Source organism: Harpia harpyja, chromosome 2, assembly GCF_026419915.1.
Source record: "Harpia harpyja isolate bHarHar1 chromosome 2, bHarHar1 primary haplotype, whole genome shotgun sequence".
Lineage (NCBI taxonomy): Eukaryota > Metazoa > Chordata > Aves > Accipitriformes > Accipitridae > Harpia > Harpia harpyja.
The window spans coordinates 63,088,122-63,107,387 of NC_068941.1; the positions used below are offsets into that span (position 1 = coordinate 63,088,122).

Below are 19,266 nucleotides of genomic sequence, written 5' to 3' on the forward strand. Positions count from 1 at the left end.
CTGCCTGTAGCCCCCCGTATTATCCACATTTCGCTTCCTCCAATGAGCTTATCTCATCTCGTATTGATGATGAATTGTTATGAACTTACTTTGGACATCTTACCTTAGACTTTTGGCTCAGGGTCCTAGAAATTTCTTCAGTGCCAGATTGTTGACTTCAGTCTTAATTAATGGTCACTTGTTATCAGCTTAGTACAAATGTTTGGTTTCTAACTTTTGGTTGTGTAGTCTAAACATTTCCAAAGTCCAGATAGACAGCTTTAACTGAAAATGTTATGATTTTGATACTGACTTGATGCCTTCCTGGCTGAGTGTGAAGATTTTATTCTTCCATCACTTTGATTAATAGACCTATTACAAATCCTGCACTTTAGAGTACCAAGGAGTGAAACAGCTAAACACCATGTAGATTAACCTAGTCAAGAGTTGATCTTATGTTTCTGTGAGAAGTTTTTTATTTGCTCAGAAGCTGCTTCACTCTTTAGTACAATTTTCAAATTATGAATTATTGTACTTCTCTGCAGTCACCTATTTGTATTTTTCTTAGCCTAAACTTTTGTTCTGCAGCTCACATGCTGTATGGTTAATCATTATTACTCTATTACACAAGCACTTAAGAGTTCAATTTAAGTATCAGGAAAGTATTCTGCAAAACTCTCTGCTAGCAAATTGCAAGGTCTTTACCCCTAAGAGTTCAGACAGGATATAAGCTCACATCTTTACATGAAACACTGGTACTTCTCCCATCATTACCCAGTCATCAGGCATTCTCAGCTGCAGATGCTAGACTATTCACAGATTTCATGACGGCTTGTTCCCACACCCTCCATCAAATATCCCTTAGGTATTAAAAAGGTGCTTTGGGAAATCACAGTCTTTAGCATAGTAAAAATAGAAATGCTCAGGTTCATTTTTACTAATACAGCTCATTTTGTCTTATTGGCTTGTAATCAAAGATGCATCCGTGTTTTGCAGACTCACCGTAATACCCTCTTACTAACTAACCAAGCAGATTTTATCAAATGTTTCGTAAAACAGAATTTGAGTAACTTCTGGTTGACAAAAGCTCTGTCTGAAACTGAAGACACTTCTCATATTCTCAAGTTCAGGGCTTTTTATTTAGTTGTGGAAGTTGCATTGAGACTAAGACACTAAAACAATTACCAGTCTTGAAAATCTTAAAAAACCACTTCATATTTTTGGGGTTCAGTCATCTGAGATTCTTAAAACACTCATGAAATTTATTAATGGATGTTCTGGGATGGATATATGTGTATTCTCCCGCTTGCATTTACCAGCAGCTATAAAATGGAATTAACATCCTGCCTTAGTGCATACTTCAGGTTTATGCAAAGAATGCTGTAGAGTATTCCCATCACTTTGCGATGAAAGATTAGATACGGTCAGGTTTTTTTGTGAAGATTTCTTCATATCTCTCTCTAAAGAAATAGCATAACAGGTAATTTAGTTATCAGCAGGCCCAAAAAAGCACTGCACTTAAAACCATTGGAAGTGCACGGAGTGAACACGTCTGCTCAGCTCCTTGCGCAGCCATGTGGAGACTCAGCACAGACACAAAAAGGATTTGTAGACATCCTGAGACTTAGTTGCACCCTAATTCAGGTAAATAAAATAGCAGCATCTATGGGATCGAACTTGCACATCTCACTGGTGAATGAATGGCACATGAGCAGCAGGGAACCTGCAGGAATCTCTATGGAAAATGTGTAGGTGCCCAGAGCAGTGGCTTCCTTACCGTGCTAGAGCCATGACTTCTTTATTCCGATGGCCTCTTGTGACCACTCTCATTCACAAGGCAACTTAATTACACAGATAATTTATTTGTTTTGTTCCACTCTCATCTCTAATAAGTTTATACAAACCTTTGACTTCTGCCCCGCTGTACAGGTCAGGGACATCAGATACTGTCTCTTTATGTGCACAAAACTCATGACTATTATCTGCTTATTAAATGGGAAGCCTGCCTTACCACCAGTTGTCCTGATTAATTCCATGATGAGAAGTGGGATGAACTGTTAAATCCTGCCTTTATTGGAGTGCTTAGACCTCTGTGCATAGGCAAATCATAAATGGAGGATTATTTTGTACCTTGGCTGCAAGCGTGATTGCTCTGGCAATCACAGTTGTTGTATAAGCAAATGTGCTCAAAAGCGGATGTGTAAATGAAGTTCTGGGCATAAAGTTATAAATCCTGTCACTGAGCAAAAAGTGCAAAGTTACACTGAGGTAAATGTAGAGATCCGTTTCCTTCTGTATTTATTTATTTATTTGTTTGTTTTTTTATTGGTTAGTTGAAGAGGTCCACTGATAGGCTTATAATGAAATATCTCGTAAGTTGTGATACTTACCTGCATTCTTTTTTACTCATTCAGATACTGGTGTGAATATCATAGAGCTCAGGAGGTCTCCTCTGAGATAACTTCAGAGTCATACTGATCTTGGTCAGATAATCTGTCTTGAAACAGCAGATAAATTTTAATGGGTATCAGATTATTTTTCTCCTGGCTAGCTGCACCCGATACTATAATACTACCACTGGGGGTAGTTAGCAAACAGGCTTTGGTATTGATGTCTGAATATTTTCTAAATCTCATTGACTAGCTCAGCAGTATAATGAAACATTATATGATGTCTGTGGAGTTTTTTCCTGCAAAGACCTTTTTCTGTCCTACTGGGATGTCTATAGAATAGAACAAGTTCTTTAAAATATAAGTGATTTACAAACTTTCCCTTTTTTCTGCAATTCTTCCTAGGAATTCAATGCCCATTTCTTAAATGACATCATCCCCTGTCTGATAAAATCTGGCATTTACTACTGTGAATTCAGTTTAACACCAATAACATAATGAAAATAATCATCATTTAGAAAAGATGGGCAGCTCCAACCACATGTGTGCCTCCAGCCCTGCGCTGCTGATACTCCTGCCTCTCCCTCTGAGCCCCGGGGAGCCTGGCCAAGTGTCCACGGTGCGCTCAGGACGTTGCTACCAGAAAACTGACGGTTGCTAATGTGCAACAAAACCATGACCAGTCGCGGGTGATGCAAGCATCCTTTGCCCAGTCATACACCTTATGTAAAGATCATTCGTGCTCTAGGAATGACAGAGTTAGTCTCTCAGGGTACCTCTGTGTATTCAGCCACCCCATCTCTCCCTCATCCCAACAATACAGCTTCCTCAGAACAGACCTTTTCTTTGCAAAGCAGCCGGAGTTCTCCTCACGTGAAAGAACACAGGGACAATTCAGTGGAGACAGGCTGATTGATCAAGCTTGGCTGCTGTTCTTCTAAGGTGATTCTGAGTTTTGAGGAAGAATCCTACCTACAGACTCCATCATTAACATTGTTCTTTGGACTAACTATGTCATATCTATCTGGAAGACTCAGAGAAATTGAGGGAGACTTCTGAGTAATGTGCCTCAGATTCAGTGCAGACAGAACTGATGTGATTACAGGGAAGTATCCTACCACCCTCAAGAGTGTGTGTTCCCTGTGAACTTCAGTTAAATTTATAGCTTCTCTTAGACAAATAGCTGTGAATGAGATAGCTGCTTTCTGGCTAGGTACAGACGGAAAAAAAATTGTGCTCAAAAAAAATAATTGCTACTATCCATCATCTGTTTGTCATCTCAAGAGTGGTCTGCTGCAACTCTTCTCCTTGGGGTACCCATAGGAAATACTATCTGAATCTTCCAGGACCTGATAGCAGAAAAAAGTATCATGACACAACTTACTGCTGGATACCAACACTTTTGGCCAAGGGGCCTACTTGAGTTTCTGGGTAGAAGAAGGAAGGATTTTTTTTTCTTCCCTACATCTCTCTCTATCTCGTCTCATGAGCCCCAGCTCCTGAGACACTCTCATCCCACTCTTCGGCTGGGAGCTCTCCCAGAGGAACTGAGTGGAGCGTCCAAGAACTTCCCTGTCCCCCACCCTCAACAAGCCCCTGAGGACCTGCAGACCATTACCCCTCTAAGCCCATGTTCATGGCAACTCTGCTCTGCTTCAGCACTTTGCTGGGGGGAAGAAGAAAGATCCTGGCTGGGGGAAGGGGAAGCAGGATGCTCCAGGCATTATCCCTCCACTGCTGGAGCATCATCCCTGCATGAGCAAGCAGAAATACAGCACAGCTGGGCAAAGTGGTGCAAGGCAAGCTACTGGTCTAGCACGGTGAATGCCACCGCCCCATGGGATTTTGGTATCAAGCGGTTTCCTGTGCGCTTGAAATCACAGTGCTCCCAGAGCGTCCGTGCCCTGATCATCACTAACTGCATTGTAAAGGTGTTCAGAGGTGCGGTTAGTGATGACACGTGGGTTGGCCAGGGAGGAGGGATGCGGCTGTGGTGCAGTCTGGCTGCCTCCCCCCAGCCCCTCTCCAGAGGGTCCCCGACAGCACCACGGCTTGGTGGAGTCAACGGGAAGCTTCCCGCAGACTTGAGTGGGCTTCGTGTCAAGCACCCTGAGTAGATGTGGCTTGGGAAGGTGGTCTCCCCTGACTGACCACAGAATGACTGTCTGTCCTCTGCACAGGCCGCTGGGGACAGCCAGGAAGATTTGAGGAGTGGGGAAGACCAATTTATTTTGCTATATTTTTGGCATTTGTATGTGTTATGTGGGCGGCATAACAACTGATATCTTTTGCTCTTCTCTTGCCTGCTTTTACTAACTTGGATTTATTTTTTTTTTTATGCAATGGTAAGTACATTAACCTTTAGTTTAAAATCTAGCTTGCTTTTGAAATGAAAATCTTATATAAATTATCAAATTAAATCCAAAATATTCCTCAGGCAGTTCAATATTTACTTATTTTATTTTTTTTAATTACATTAGCTAGAGGCATACTTTTGGATTTGTAGGTGTTTGGATAACTTAATTTAAAATAGCAAAACAGACTAGACTAGATAAGAGAAACTGAGGTCAAATTATTCTGGTTGTGACATATGTGATACATAATGCTGTGTAATTAGATATTAAAGTGGTTGCTGTGCAGCAGGATGTTTTATGAAAATGGGACAAATGTTTTTTAAATGTACCACAGGAAACCAGACAGATGGTAACCTATATCCCCAAGGAGGATAGCTGAATTCCACCAAGTTTTTGATATGAATTTGAACTGTAGTGAACAGGAAAGGAGGGAATTTGTGATTATAGTTTAGCTTGCCATTAGTCAATGTTTGGCTGAATGTGCAAAGGATGCTTATATGGTGCTTAGTCTGGACAGTAATGTTTTCTGGGGATTTGTTCTTTCTTGAGCAACAGCAGAGCAGATGGTGACAAAGCAGATCTAGCAATAAATCATGGAGACAGGATACTTGAAGCAAGCAAGATGATCCAGAGGAACAAAATAGAAACTGGGGGGATAATTGTTACACAAATGCAGAGTGTATTCCCACTAATTTTATTAATGCTGGGGACAGTACTTAAAGGCTGAGCATTTTCATGTAGCTTGGCTGTTAAAACCCCTATTAAAATTTTTAATCAACATCTTTTGGGAGTAAAACTTTTCAGGGCACATACAATAAAAAAAAAAAAAAACCACAGCTATGTACTGAAACTTCTGCTGACTGCACAGTTAAAAAATGCCTGGCAATCTTAAACAGCGACATGCCTTTCGAGGCCTTTCAGTTTTGTGGTTCCGTAGAAGATTGAGCTCTGAAATCATGACAAGCTTCAGCACTACCTGGTGCACATAATAGTAATGGGAAAGACACCTACAAATATTCTATAAAGCATAAAGGAAGACACAGAAGAAATAGCAATCCCAGGAAACAACATCTCGATGGACTAATTTTAGCACGCTAGCAGTTAGTTGGATGATGTTCCCTCTGCTCCCTACCTGGGAGGCAGCACAAATCCCCATCCCTGCCAGAAGCTGCTGCTTCTTTGCCAGATGCTGTTTGCTCTTCTGCCCTAACACCAGCACCCAAATCAGCATGACAGTCCCTCTCCCTGTCAGATCTGTAGTCCCGCTTAATATTTCAGCTGGAGTCCCCAGGTAGGAGGCTGCTAATACAGAGGAAGGCAATGATGAGTGGTCTGTGGCATTGGGTGGCAAAGGGAGCCTTAGGCCCCTGTTCTTGCACTAAAGCTCGGCAGAACCTGGCTTTCAAGAAACACCACATAATGAGGAGATGGCAATTCCCAGCTTGCCAGGCTCAAGCAAAGGATTACCGTTGCACTTTGTATGCAACGCTACAGCTCAGATAATCCGAGAGATAGAAACTACCTATCAATTTAACAAATATTTTTCTCACAGATCTCCATATTAGATCATTCTTGGCGCCTTTCAGGATGCACCACGGCACAAGCAGCATCATACAGCCTTGACATGCAATCAAGCCACAGTGATGTTATCACGCGGCGATTATCAAGTGGTTGGTAATCGTGCGTCCCCTTGGATCATTTGTCATTCACTTATAGTTAGCATTTCCTCTAATCTGCCTCATCTCAGCGACACTGTGAGACAGCCCTACTACAAATGATTGCTACACCAAGGTGTATTTGTGTGCTGCACAAAGGAGCTTTACACAAAGGATTCTCTTTTTAGCAGAGGAAGGACTAGGCAAACTAAAGGCAGGATTATTGAGCAGTAACTATTGGCATTTTTGGTGCAAAATGTATCATGAAAACATATTTCAACAGCCCTCAGAGAGAGTAATTTTCAATCAATAATTATAAAAATAGAGCTATTAAACTCAGATGAGCAATTCCCCGATATCATAATGTCTCCCTTTTCTTTTTCTGATCATGTATTGGAATGAGTTGTTATAATGTGAAAACAGGTAGAAAAGTGAGACAAGCCATTAATGGGAACAGCTAAAAGCATAATATTTTGTTCCAGTTTTCAGTATCTTGTACCCCAGTTTGAATGAAGAGAGCAACAAAGCCTTACGTCTCCTGTCTGCACATATTCTTGTGTAGTGGCTGGAATTAAACTTTACATTGTAGACTTTCAAAAAGAAACAGCCTGATTTCCCATGTACCCATATGTATTAAGCGCCATATAATCAAGGCTTGCATGCTGAGATCTATTTGAGATGTGATTGCTGATTTGTCCATTCCTGACTATCGTCAGGACGTTTGGGTATTAGTTAGATACTGCAGAAGTAGCATTCTTTGAATACTAGAAGATGTATAAGGAGACAGAATTTCTACTAAATGATACAAACAAATTAGTTTGATTGTAAACTATGTAGTACAGACAGATAAATAGCTAGAAAACATTACGTGCTAGAAGTGGTGAGGAGTGGCTCAGAAAGATAACAGGACAACTGGAAAAGACAAGAGCACGGTGCCAAGAGTGGGTAAACAGAGTATCTCCATTACAAGGAGTAAGAACAGACTAAGGCTCTTTAGCATAGAACAGAAACAGCACAGGGAGGATATAGTCAAATTGTGAGTAGCATAGAAAAAGTGGATAGGGAACAGTTCCTTATATCTTCTAGGAATAGCAGGTGGTTGCTACAAAATTAGCAAAATGCTAATCAAGCTTTGGGATGGGACATTTCAAATGCTAAAAGTATACATGTGCAAAAAAACCCAAACCCAACAACCACTAGACAATCTTGCAGGGAAAAAAATTTCCGCCCAAGGAAAAGATAAAACTGCCATCTGATGTGACTGGAAGCACAACTACAAGCCATACCATAAGCAACTTCACTCTGTCTGGTACAAGGTCACCAAGCCTCAGATCAGGTGGTTGCACTTGAGGTACATCTGGATGCCACGGTTTTCCCTTGCACTTGTGTTTGCAGCCTAGAGCCATGCGCTTGGACATGCTGCTGGTGCATTCGGAAATGCATCCTTCCCAGTGGAGCCACAGCTGAGGCTGTGGACCAGGGGAGGACCTGGGGCACCCACGGGCTGCATGGACACAAGGTCCCCTGGCCGTTAGGTCTCTCCTAAGCCAGGCTGATAGCTGGCATGAGTGTCACTGTTGGTAAAGATGTGGTACAGGCGTACGGCCTTGCAACCATGATGGAGTCGGAGTAGCTGCCAGGAGCAGTTACTGCACCTGCTTTTCCCCAGGTTGCATGTTGGAGCCGGTACTAGTTGCACTTTGTCCCTACTGTCTCTCCTTCCCAGTGTGTAGGTTACTTATTTGTCCACCAAGAGAAAAATAAGAGATCCCAGCAGCAGCACAAAAAACAGCTTCTTAATGCTTGGGGATTTTTTCTCTCACCCCTCCCCTCCTCTCCCCTCTCCTCTCTCCTCCTTCCTGTCAAAGAAGGGATGAAAAGAAAATGTGATATGGTAGAATTTACTTATCTTTTTTTCAGTTGTAGAAAACATTTATAAGAAATGGTGTTAGAACAAAAAGTTTAACGAGTCACATCTCAAATGCTTTACTTAATGTTTCCTTCCTTATAACATTAAAAGATCATCAGACTAAGGAGGCTGAAGTTTCTACATCTGAAACCTTGTATGTTGTTTCATTATTTAATGCTGTACAAAGCCAGGGTCATGTTAACACCTTTGATCCTCTAGGGTCATGAATTCCATCAAAACCAATGCAGCCAGACCTATTAAAGATTGACAGTAGCAAAAAAATGATCAAAGCAGGAGGTAAATGAATTGTAACATGGTGGCGCAACCTTTCTGTTTGTGAAGAGAACTAAAGTTTGGGGGCAGAGATGTCTTTACTCCTCCCAAATTTTAATTCTTCAGCAAAATCAATGTAAGGAGAGGAACACGATATCTGGATCCATATCCAGTATTATCTGTTAGAGAGAGCTCTTTTTGACAGGGTTACTTCCATGTCAAAGCAAAGGAGGAAAGCTTTAGGACTCCAGGCCTGGGAGGCCACCAGCAGTGGTCATTGGCGGGGTTTTGGCAACGCCTGCTGTAGGAGCAGAGGCAACATCCTCATACCATTCATGAATGAGACCACTGTCTTGTTCCTTAGAATTATTTTACAGTGCTGTGAAGTGCAGCACTAAAATTTTAAACAGAGAGGCCATATAATTAATAAATTAGCAAAGAATCTTTTAATTTAAAAACTGGTTCTGTTAGTCTGACACGTAATGATGACAGATGCTGCCAAGATGCCACTTGTCCATAAATAATTTTACTGAATAATAAAACTTATTTCATTTTACCGTTAGAAGCTGGAAGCATGATTTCTTCTTTTGCTTGGATTTAATATTAAGGATTGACTTGAAAGGTGTTACTTCAGTGAATGAGTAGTACAATTACAAAATAAACTTAAACATCCCAGGAGAACTATCCTTAAAGTCTGATTCAGTAAGATATTAGTTGCTGGTATAAAATTTCCAAGACTATCTTGTGCACAGATGCTATTTTTAAGAATAAAAAAACCTTCTGGTACTAAAGCTGTGGGAATGAGGCCCTTTTCATGTCAAGAGTGATGTATGAACTGATAGCTCATGAAAGGTGACGCTTTGACTAACTTATCAGATGTCTACCTTTAGAGTTAGAGTTATGGCTGGATGAAGTAATTTGACCAATTATCTTTACTGATGTCCTGAGCAGTCTGTGAGCTTGTTTTTATTACCAGTGACAATACGGTCCAACTTGATGCCCTCAGACCAACATAACTAAACAAATTAGCTTTCCATTCTAAAGAAAATGTAACCTAAAGCAATCCATGATTTATGTGAAACAAATGCTGGCTACAGCCCATGGGGTCTGCAGCTCTTACCTCTGGCCAAATTACTTTTAAAACCACACAGGAAAACTCTGAAGTTCAATGAATGAGTAGTACTTACTACCAAAAAATAAATTGCTAGGGCCTGTGCGGATACTGGCAAACATATCAAACCTTCCAGAAGTGCAGCTTTTTATGAAATGTTCAAATGGCTGGAGAGGTTCATGCGCCGAGCAACCGGCTCTGCTCAGTAAGAGCAGCCGAGGGAGCAGCAGCACAGAATGTGCTTCTCTGGGTTGACTTTTCAGTGACACCATATATCGTGCAATTAAAAACTCAAAACATGGGTACCTAACTGCAAATGTGTCTATTTTGTTGGCGTCTGATGCAGAAGCAGAAATCACTTGGCACTTTTCATAGTGCAAATCCCTTTCCTTTTGCTATTTTCCCATTTAAGGGAAGTTCAGTGTTTGCTCTGCAGGACCTTTCTGGCACAGGAATACAAACCCCGGAGGGAGAGTGCTATGAATGATGTTAGCTTCATAGCCAAAAGTCCCAGCTGAGAGAAGAACCTGCAGTGTAAGAACCGAGCTCTCAGCAGTGGTCCACACACTGTCCATGCTCAGGTCTGGCCCCATTCCTCCCTTAGCCTCCTAGCTTCCCCAGCACTGGTTAGGTCTTATTCTCAGAAGGTCCTCCCCAAACCACAAAGGCCTGCAATGGGGTCTTCAGCCTCCCATGGGATGGTGGAAGTCAGTGGGACCACTCCACAAAGGGGATCAGATCCCATGCTGGTCTCTACTGCACTAACATTGCTCATCTTGGTGCAATCTTGCCTCTGGCCTGGAGCACCTCTTTGAAAGTATCCACGTGGTGGTGGGTGCTAAAAAGAAAGACAACAGCAATGTTAACTACTAGCGGCAGCACTACACTGCCTGCACCATTTCCTCCGTGGGGATCCAGCTGTGGGACTGTTTCCTCATAGCAGAGATCAAATGTCTCTTTACAACATATGAAAAAAGTGCCACATGTAAAGCAAATGAAAAGAAGATTTGGGCTTCACAAGAAACCCATTCAATGGTCATCCTTGTGTACTGTTTTGTTTCTCCTGATCTGTTTTCTGTGTTTAATATTCCTGTAACTCCTTTGGTATATTCTCTACAGACTATATCCACCCCTCCAGCATCCTTTTTCCTTTAGGTTTATATTTGCTCTGTTTACTATTAATTCAGATTTGCAGTGCGATTGAGGAAATTTGCAGAGATTGAGGAAACCCTGACAAATGCTGGGGAAGGTTCCTCCGGCAGAGCACTTGTTCATTAGAAAGAGGCAGCGCTGTATTTGCTGATTGAGGAGTGAAGGGCGAGGAGGGACAGGGCTGCCCGGGCTGAGCAACTGCCTGGGTCAGGTCCCTGCTCTCCTGCCCAGATCTTCCAGACCTGAAATCAGAGGTGTAGCAGAGACCTTACGTTTGGAGGAAGCCCATATCCAGAGAGTATCCAGGACCAGAGGATGGTGCTGAAGGTGAAGCTGCCAGGAGGGAAGGCTGCCTGTGCCACAGGGACTCTCCCACAAGACCCAGTGAGGCAGCAGAGGGAAAAAAGAGGGCTCTGGGTGTCTTGTCCTGGCAGCCCTTGGGACAAGGAGGGTTAAACCTGGGATTTGTCTCAGACAGCCTGTGTTACCTGACCTGCTTACTAGGGGGTGATGCTGGACAGTCTCTTATTCTTTGGGTAATTCCACAGTGAGTCGGTGTGCCACTGCCCCTCAGAAAGTGGAAGGATGGTGTAGGATAAAGATTAATAAATAATAAACCATTCCTGTTACAATCAAGTTTCTTCCCTTCATTCCATTTTGCAAACTCTGTGTGGTGCTGAGGTCTGGTCTGAGTAACAACATAAACCAGAAAAAAACCCTTCAATCCCTGTTGTCTTTTTCACATCTGGTATAAAATAAAATAAAATAAAATACAATTTAAAAAAAATTTAAAAGTGTTTGGAATGCCTTTATAACACAGAATAGAAAACGTTTTGGCAATGTTGAGAATAAACTGCATTTCCTGAGAGTGTGAAACGAGCTTTTTTCCCTTCCTGTCAGGAGAGAGAAGAGGAGGAGGAGGAGGATGGACAGTGACTTTCCTACAGCTCCAGCCCCCGGAATCATGGCATTTTAAGAATAATCTTTTTTCTTTTCTTTTCAAAGTAGTTGTTGTCTAGCCCTGGAGTTGTAGAACTAGGCTACTCTTACAATAGTTTGCTTAGGAGAGAAGACAAGAGTCTGACTAATGATTTTAGGAGAAGTGAGATTGGTAAGATTCTACAGTGCCTCTTTTCCCCACTTTTCTTTGACTCCTGAGCACCTCCCTAGAAGTAATGCATTTCTTCACTAGTAGCAACTGGAACTTTTTTAAGCTACGTGCCCAAGAACAGAGGGATGTGCACACATCTCTCTTTATGATCTTTAGCTTTAGATGAATGTCAAAAATGTTTATTTTTGTAAGTATCACTGTACTTGTCGTTCATAGAAAGAAACTCATAATGCAAGTTGTTTATCCCCATTATCCTGGGCTTGACAGCGTGGCGTCAAATTATCTGGGTATATATGACAGTCATAGGACTTATAACAATACCTGAGTAGAATTAGATGTCAGGCTGGACTTTCTTATAATGAAAATATCCAGTTGTACATTCTAGGTTTCTTGTGCCTGTCATCCTTACTTTGGGCCAACCAGTCAGTAACTGCAGTCACATGGATTTAGTCAAACATAGGATGCAGACTGGAGTGTGCAGCAGGGACGATTCATAAAATACTCTGTTGAAAAGAGTTTGAATGAGACTCCAGAAATTTTCCTTTTACAGGGACACCATGAACTTCAGCTGCGTGCAGCGGCAGTACTGAATAAAGAACAGGTTTCTTACATATGCCTGCATTCTGCAGGAATATGGTGTGGCATTTACCAAACACACACCCCTATGCACAAAGTGTAAGTTTATAGGTCCCATTTCTAAGTGTAAACATGCTTGGAATTTTGCTTTTGACAAGTACCATCAATGGGTTTATACTTCTGGAAATTGGAACTGGATTCCTGCAGGGCGCAGGGCTGCCTTTATTGCAGACTGGAATAAAAATATACTTCCAAAAATCACATAGGCAGAGCTCTAACTCTGAGAGACTTGTAGGGCCATATTTCCACCCTTTAAGTTGAAATTATACTTTTGAAAAAATCCCTTGTTGTTTTCTCTCATCACAAATAACTCTTCTAAATACGGAGACCTGGTTCAGACTCAAAATGGGATCTGAGATCCCAGCTGATTTCTTTCTATTCACACAGTCATCCCAGCCGTAAAGGTCTGTAGGTAAAATCAGGCCTTTAAAATGACTCCTCTGTAATTCTGTGTCTTACAATTCGGCCTTTCCCAATCATCTTTGTAACTCAACTGCCCTCCAAGGATTCACAGAGGAGTGACTGACTGGCATTGAGACTAGATAAATTATTCTGTTGATGGTGCCTAGGAGGTAATAAAATCCAGTTTAGTCCCTCAGATCTGGAAAGCCAACAAAGTCAGAAGAAGGAAATAGCAGTAAAAGCTGTATTTTGTCAAAAAGTCAGTGAGTATGTGACTGTGAATACCTACAAAGGTAGCCTCTAGAAGAAGAGGGTACCGTTTCTGCAGCCACCTTTAAAAGCAGACAAAACCTAGAAATAATGGATGATATCTCCATTACATGGGACCGTACCTCATTCATTTTCTTTGTGACCAGAAGAATATTTATGTAGCAGCTTCCAGCCAGGGAGCTTAAGAAGCTTTAAAAACTCCAATTAGTTGCCCCTCTGAGTTCAGGCAATGCTATCTCTATTGTACAGATGGAATGACGGTGACATGGGGAAGTTGTTTATCAAATGAGCACAACAAGCCTGTAGAGAAGGTAAAGCATAAGCCCTCAAATGCCTGCCCCCTGTTCCTGCACTTTGACCATCCCTCTGTCAAAGAGTCTTAATGAGCTTTATATATGTATAGAAATATCAGTGCATAATAATCTGCCTTAGCATTCTGAGGGAGGGCTAATAAATGTAAGAATAAGACATAAATCATTGATTAAAATGTCGGAAGTGATGAGAATAAAAGATTGCTCCTGCCTTTGCCGAATTACATATGCAAATTTGCATACACTACAAAATGAATGTCTTTAAATGAATGAATTAGAATCTCATGTAGAAATGACTGAGCCATATTTGCATACAACATTTATTAGGAGGAGATGTGCTTATTTTTGGAATAAACAGCGAGAGCAAATCCCTGGAATCTGCTGAAGCAGCCTGTGCCTGCAGCTCGTCAGAGCACGCTGTCTGCCCTGCCAGTGTCTGCAAACAAATACGAGTTGTGCCCTGAAAAAACGTAACTGGCAGATTCAGGGAAACATTGACGCATCCCAAACATTTGCATGAGTTTACCGCATTGTTTGTAGTCTGAATAAATTAAAGCCACTGACTTTTTCTTGATACTCTTTTATTTTCAGACCGCCAGATTAATACTTTGGCAGACTTTGAATTCACGATTAGGACAGGAGCATCCATATTTATTTGAGGCAAACTCTATACACTATTAGCTGAAAGGCAGGACGACTTCTCAGTAAGATCCATCCCAAAGGTATCGATGCAATTAAAAAGTAGTGGACTTGGAAAGTACAGTGTACACTACCTATACCTCCGTCATCCAAAATTATCCGGTATAGAGAATCATGAAAAAAAAAAAATCCAGTCTGAAATCTAAGTTACCTCATTTGATGTATTAATGCAGAAAATTTTACTTTTCCTAAGATTTCGTGAAGTACTAAACCTTCTCTGAGGCTTTATTTCACCCACAGCTCCTTTGATTTGAAGTAAAGGTGAGGGTGCTCAGCATCTGCCTTTTCAGCAATGCTCAAAACTATTCGAAACATAAGAAAGTCTTTTTAACTAGTTGTAGTTACAGCACAAGGGAGAGAGAGGAGAGCAGGAGGAAGCATGTCAAAGCCATCCTGAGTCCCACCACAGGCATCCCACGCGAGACTCTGACCACCTTTTCTTCTTCCTTTGGTGCTCGCTCCTTCTCGAAAGGAAGAGCTTATGGAAATACACGTAAGCCACATTGCCCTGTGTACGGTCACTGCAGTAGTGGTCCTCCGACTGTTTCCAGAACTTTGTATATTAACCAAAACGATGGTTCTTAATGAAAACCAAAAAAAAAAAAGAAAAAAAAGAAAAACCACCTTTTCTATCCTCCTTACTGCTTGCTTTTTTTTTTTTTTTTCCGGCAAGTCTGATGCTTGTGGTAGCAGCTTTCGTTAGCAAGCACGGTCTCTGTTCGGGTGACTTGCACAAGCGAGATCGGCTCAAATCCCTGTGGGACATGGGGAGCGCCGGCTGGTAGGGGGGAGCGGCGGGCGCTGGGGGCCCGGCGGGGCCCGGCGGAGAGGAGCCTCTTTCAAAAGGAATCTGCGAGTGCCCTCTAGGGGTACTGCCAAAACCGCGGCCCTTAGCCGGCGGGGGGGCTCCCGGCCCCGGCCCCTGTGCCGTGGTGACCCTGGGGGAAGCCCGAGGGGCTACACTGAGCCTCATCACGCGCGTCAGCACAATTCGGGTGTGTTCCGCCGCATCCCCTGCGTGAGCATCCCCCGGCAGACCCTCCGTCACTCACCCACCCGGAGCCTGAGCGGTCCGTTCAATACTCAAGGCTTACGCGCTGTGTAACGGGATTGCTCGTCCTGCTGGTAAGACCTGACCAGGGCCACCGGCTGGGCACGGCGGGATGGAGGGGAGTGACCTGGAGCTGCTCCAAGGGTCATAAAGCCACTCGAGGCAGGCCCTAAACCCTTTAGGAATAACGTGAACTATTTCCAGATAGCAATGCGTGACCTCCAAGTAACGCTGCGAGAAGAAGAAAGTTAATGTTTGTGACTCTTCTTGCTGCAATAAATGTCCGTGTTCGAATCACGACCACAAGACAGCGACAGTAACCTTTCTAGTATGGGACCGATAAGCAAAGATTTCGGGTTCAAGCATCGTCCCCAAAGGTGAGTGCTAATATAATCCAGACGTAATCCAACACCATGTAATTTAGAAGTAAGATTTAAAAGAAGCCTGTATTCTGCTTGCCAAAGACATTTTCCTGTGACATTCTCAGTTCCCAGAGACATAATACAACACAGATTGCCTTGGTACAAATGCGTTTTGGACAGCTGGTTGCATTATCAGTAGTGCTATCTACCACCTACCTCTTCAGAAAAACTGTGCGCGAAAAGGAAGGCTGTGGCGCTGTGGCCATTTGTGACCTTTCTGTTTCTCTGTCACTCTGAAGCGTAGGACACGTGACAGCATTCTGCGTAAAGGAGGGTCTCAAAACACCACCACACCTCAGCAGAGCAACCATCTGGCTTCACACCCTAGCTTCCGTTCACTCAGAGTTTGCTTTTAAAAGGCATGAAGATATATCCTCTCACACTTAGCAACCTTTCCCATCTTAGCAAATCTATCTTATGTTTGGCAGGCTTCAGTATGTCAGTCCCTTCAGGCCCATAGCTGTTATTTGGAGGAACTAATTTTTAAAAAGGAGAGAAAAGCACAGGTTTGAGCAAGGAACAGGGCAATGCTTTTCATCGCTGTAGCACTTCAGTGGCTTGGTCATAACATAGACCCCTCTGGACAAGCCACTGCGCAAGCAGGGAGCAACAAGGTGGCTCCCACCCTGGCTCATTGGTCTTCCAGGGACCCAATTTTTAAAGTATTCAAGTTCAGAAACCTTGGGAAGTTCACTTATAAACAAATGTATTTGATTCCAAGTAAGAGGATCTCTTCTAGGTTTGATCTTAGCAGTGTCACCAACAGATATACTGGCATTTCTAAATTGTTTTTCAAGGTAAGGTGCAGCCTGAAGAGATCTTCCTCATCTTTGTCGTGACACCAGCTTTCACATCTTACTTTACATTAGTTGAACACCTACAGACTCCATCCTTCTCATTATAAATAAGAAAGGCTACTTCCTAGAACAGACCCAAACAAAACAGAAATATTCCCTCCCCAAGAGGAACCCCCCCCAACCTATAAATCCATAAATAAACAAGAATAATAAAAATATATATACAAGTGGCTTATCTTTTAAAGACAATCATATTCTTGAAAATACAATATGTGCTGCTGTGCATACGGTTTTGGGGGAAACAGTATGTGCTAAATGTAATTTCTCCATCTTTAAATACAAGCTTTTAACGTTGGAGAGATGCCAATCACCTTGCATTTCCTGCTCACCATAATGGACTGAACATGTCCCTGGAGTCATTCCTCTGAAGTTGCACTCTGGATGAATTTGTCCCTTTGTGTCCACTCATCGGGTTTCGCCAGACAGCTGCTAACAGGGTGGGGGGAAGGAAATATTGGCAAATGTGTCAAAAAGTGGTCATATCTATCTGACCATTCTGAGTCTGAATATAATAAGTATTGACTTTTTTTTCTCTTTCTTTTGTATTTGGTACTACTAGTTTAGCATTTTGTTACCATATAATTATTAGCAAAAAACCAGAATCAATATAAATACAGCCCTTCAGTTCTTAATTTTCTTGTGCTATCTACAGTCATCTGTGCACTGGCTTTGGATGTATGCATTTTTGTTAAAAGTTCTCCATTATCAGTTTAAAAAAATGAAAAAAAAAAAAAAAAAAGAAAGAAAGTCCAATCCTATTATTCCAGAAATTTCCGGTAAATTTGGTAGGGGAGGCACTAGGCATTTACAGTGAAAATCAGACTTTTGCTTCAGGAGCTTCATTCTCAGCCTGGAAATCACAAACTGCTGTTTATTATGTGGATTTGTACAAGACCCAGACTGATGGGATTCTGACCCAGCAGTCATCCAGGAGATACTGAAAAATAAGTATTTCATGACAGAAGGAAGTTTGTTTAGAGACCGATGTAGGAATAAGTGAAAATTTTATGCAGTTTCTGTTGTCATGGTTGTCTGTGCCCAAATCACAAAACCTTTAAAACAAGTCCCAGTAGCAGGTACTGTGTTGTCACTGTCAGGTAGAAGCACAGGATCTAGTTAGTGTTCAGGATACAGAAAAGGTGGACCAATCTCTCTCAGAGACATATTATGGAAGCTGTTAAAAACTCAAGTGTCACAAACCCTTCACAATACTTTATTCAATTTTACACTTGTCTTGAAACACTGATGATCAAAAGAAGAATACTTTGAGGTCTTGGTTTTCTCAAGCCACTCCAAATTTGTTATTATGACAAAATATGGTCTTAAATACCACAAGTCTGCTCAAATCCAAAGAAACCCACTCAGTATCCAGCTAGCCTAGTGAAATGCAGCTCTTGGGGAAGCCCTGACGAACCCTCCAGTTCAGCACACATCGATCTCCTCTGTAAGAACAACCGACAACCAGAAACTAGTCACTCTTCTCCCTACACCCCAAAGATCTCCTGTCCACTAGGCTCTGAGCCTGCCTAAACCACACCATCAGAATCAGGACCTCAGAGCAGTTGATAGTGGGTTTTTTTATACCATGGTCAGACACAGAGGAGTTTGTACCCGACAACCCCACAGGTCAATCTTGCTAGACTGGAGCTGTGGGTTTAAGCTGAATGGGGCTCTCGTCCCAGACCTCCTACTTCTCATGTCTTCACTGCAACCACAGACTGTTGCTGAAGAGCAAGCAGATCCCTCGACTGCGTTTCATGCTCCAAGGGGCATGAAACCCCCAAAGAGAAACGATGATCTCTGCTCCACCTTTCTGAGGAACCGGTGCATGTTCTTAGCAGAAGGAAAGACTCTGACGTGGAAGTACTCACCAACAGCCCTGAATGGAGGACCCTGTGGTCTGGAAGGAGATGACATCATTTTCTGAGTGACCATTAAACGGTTTTTGGCATCATTCTGTTGGATAATACACCTCCCCCTAATCTTCAGTTGTTTTTGCAAAAAATATTCACTACATTTAGTTGCTGAACAGTTAGTGTCTGAATTTCCAACATCTGCAACAATACTACCAAACCTAGCAAGTAATTACAAGTTTCCCAAAGCCCTGAAAACCTTGCCCCTCTGTCAGCAACAGCTGTTCCATTAGTTTAATAGTCTGCACACTGCCCTCAAGATCCTCAAATTACTGTATTTCTGCCTTGGCAACATTGATGTATTTTGAGTGCTCCTTTGTCACCAAACCACTCTCCTCCTTCCAAAGAGAGATATATGAAAACAGGAAACTCTCTTCTACAGTTAAAACCAAATGGTGCAAATGGCCCATGAGAAGTGGAACTTCTCATGGAAGTTTCCCCCTCCTGTCCACTTCTGGAGGGGATTTTTACAATATTGTCAGCATAAATTAATGAAAGCACTGTAACATCTAAGCATTGTATAAAAGAAGGCTGGTGCTTACAAAAGTAATTACTTTTCAGTGTGGAACAGTAGGAGTGTACAGGCCACTGTAAAAATACTTTCTGGGTTTGCACTGTCCATTATTGCTAAATGTTCTCAATCCCAGAAAGAGTTTCTTTTGCCTTTATTATTCTTTTTTCATTTGCTTTGGAATTATAAAAATGCATTAAAAACACTTTAAAAGCACAGCAAAACAGGTATAGAGTGTGCTTAAAATCTTCTGTCAGAAA

General features: G+C 42.1%; 1 long non-coding RNA gene across 1 annotated transcript; it reads right to left on the reverse strand.

Moving 5' to 3' along the window:
- Positions 1-8,324: 8,324 nt before the first annotated feature.
- On the reverse strand, positions 8,325-11,469 carry LOC128152592 (uncharacterized). Its single transcript, XR_008238703.1, has 2 exons — positions 11,325-11,469; positions 8,325-10,509 (listed from the first exon to the last, which is right to left on the reverse strand). It is a non-coding gene; the product is annotated as an uncharacterized LOC128152592 (long non-coding RNA).
- Between the last annotated feature and the right edge of the window lie 7,797 nt (positions 11,470-19,266).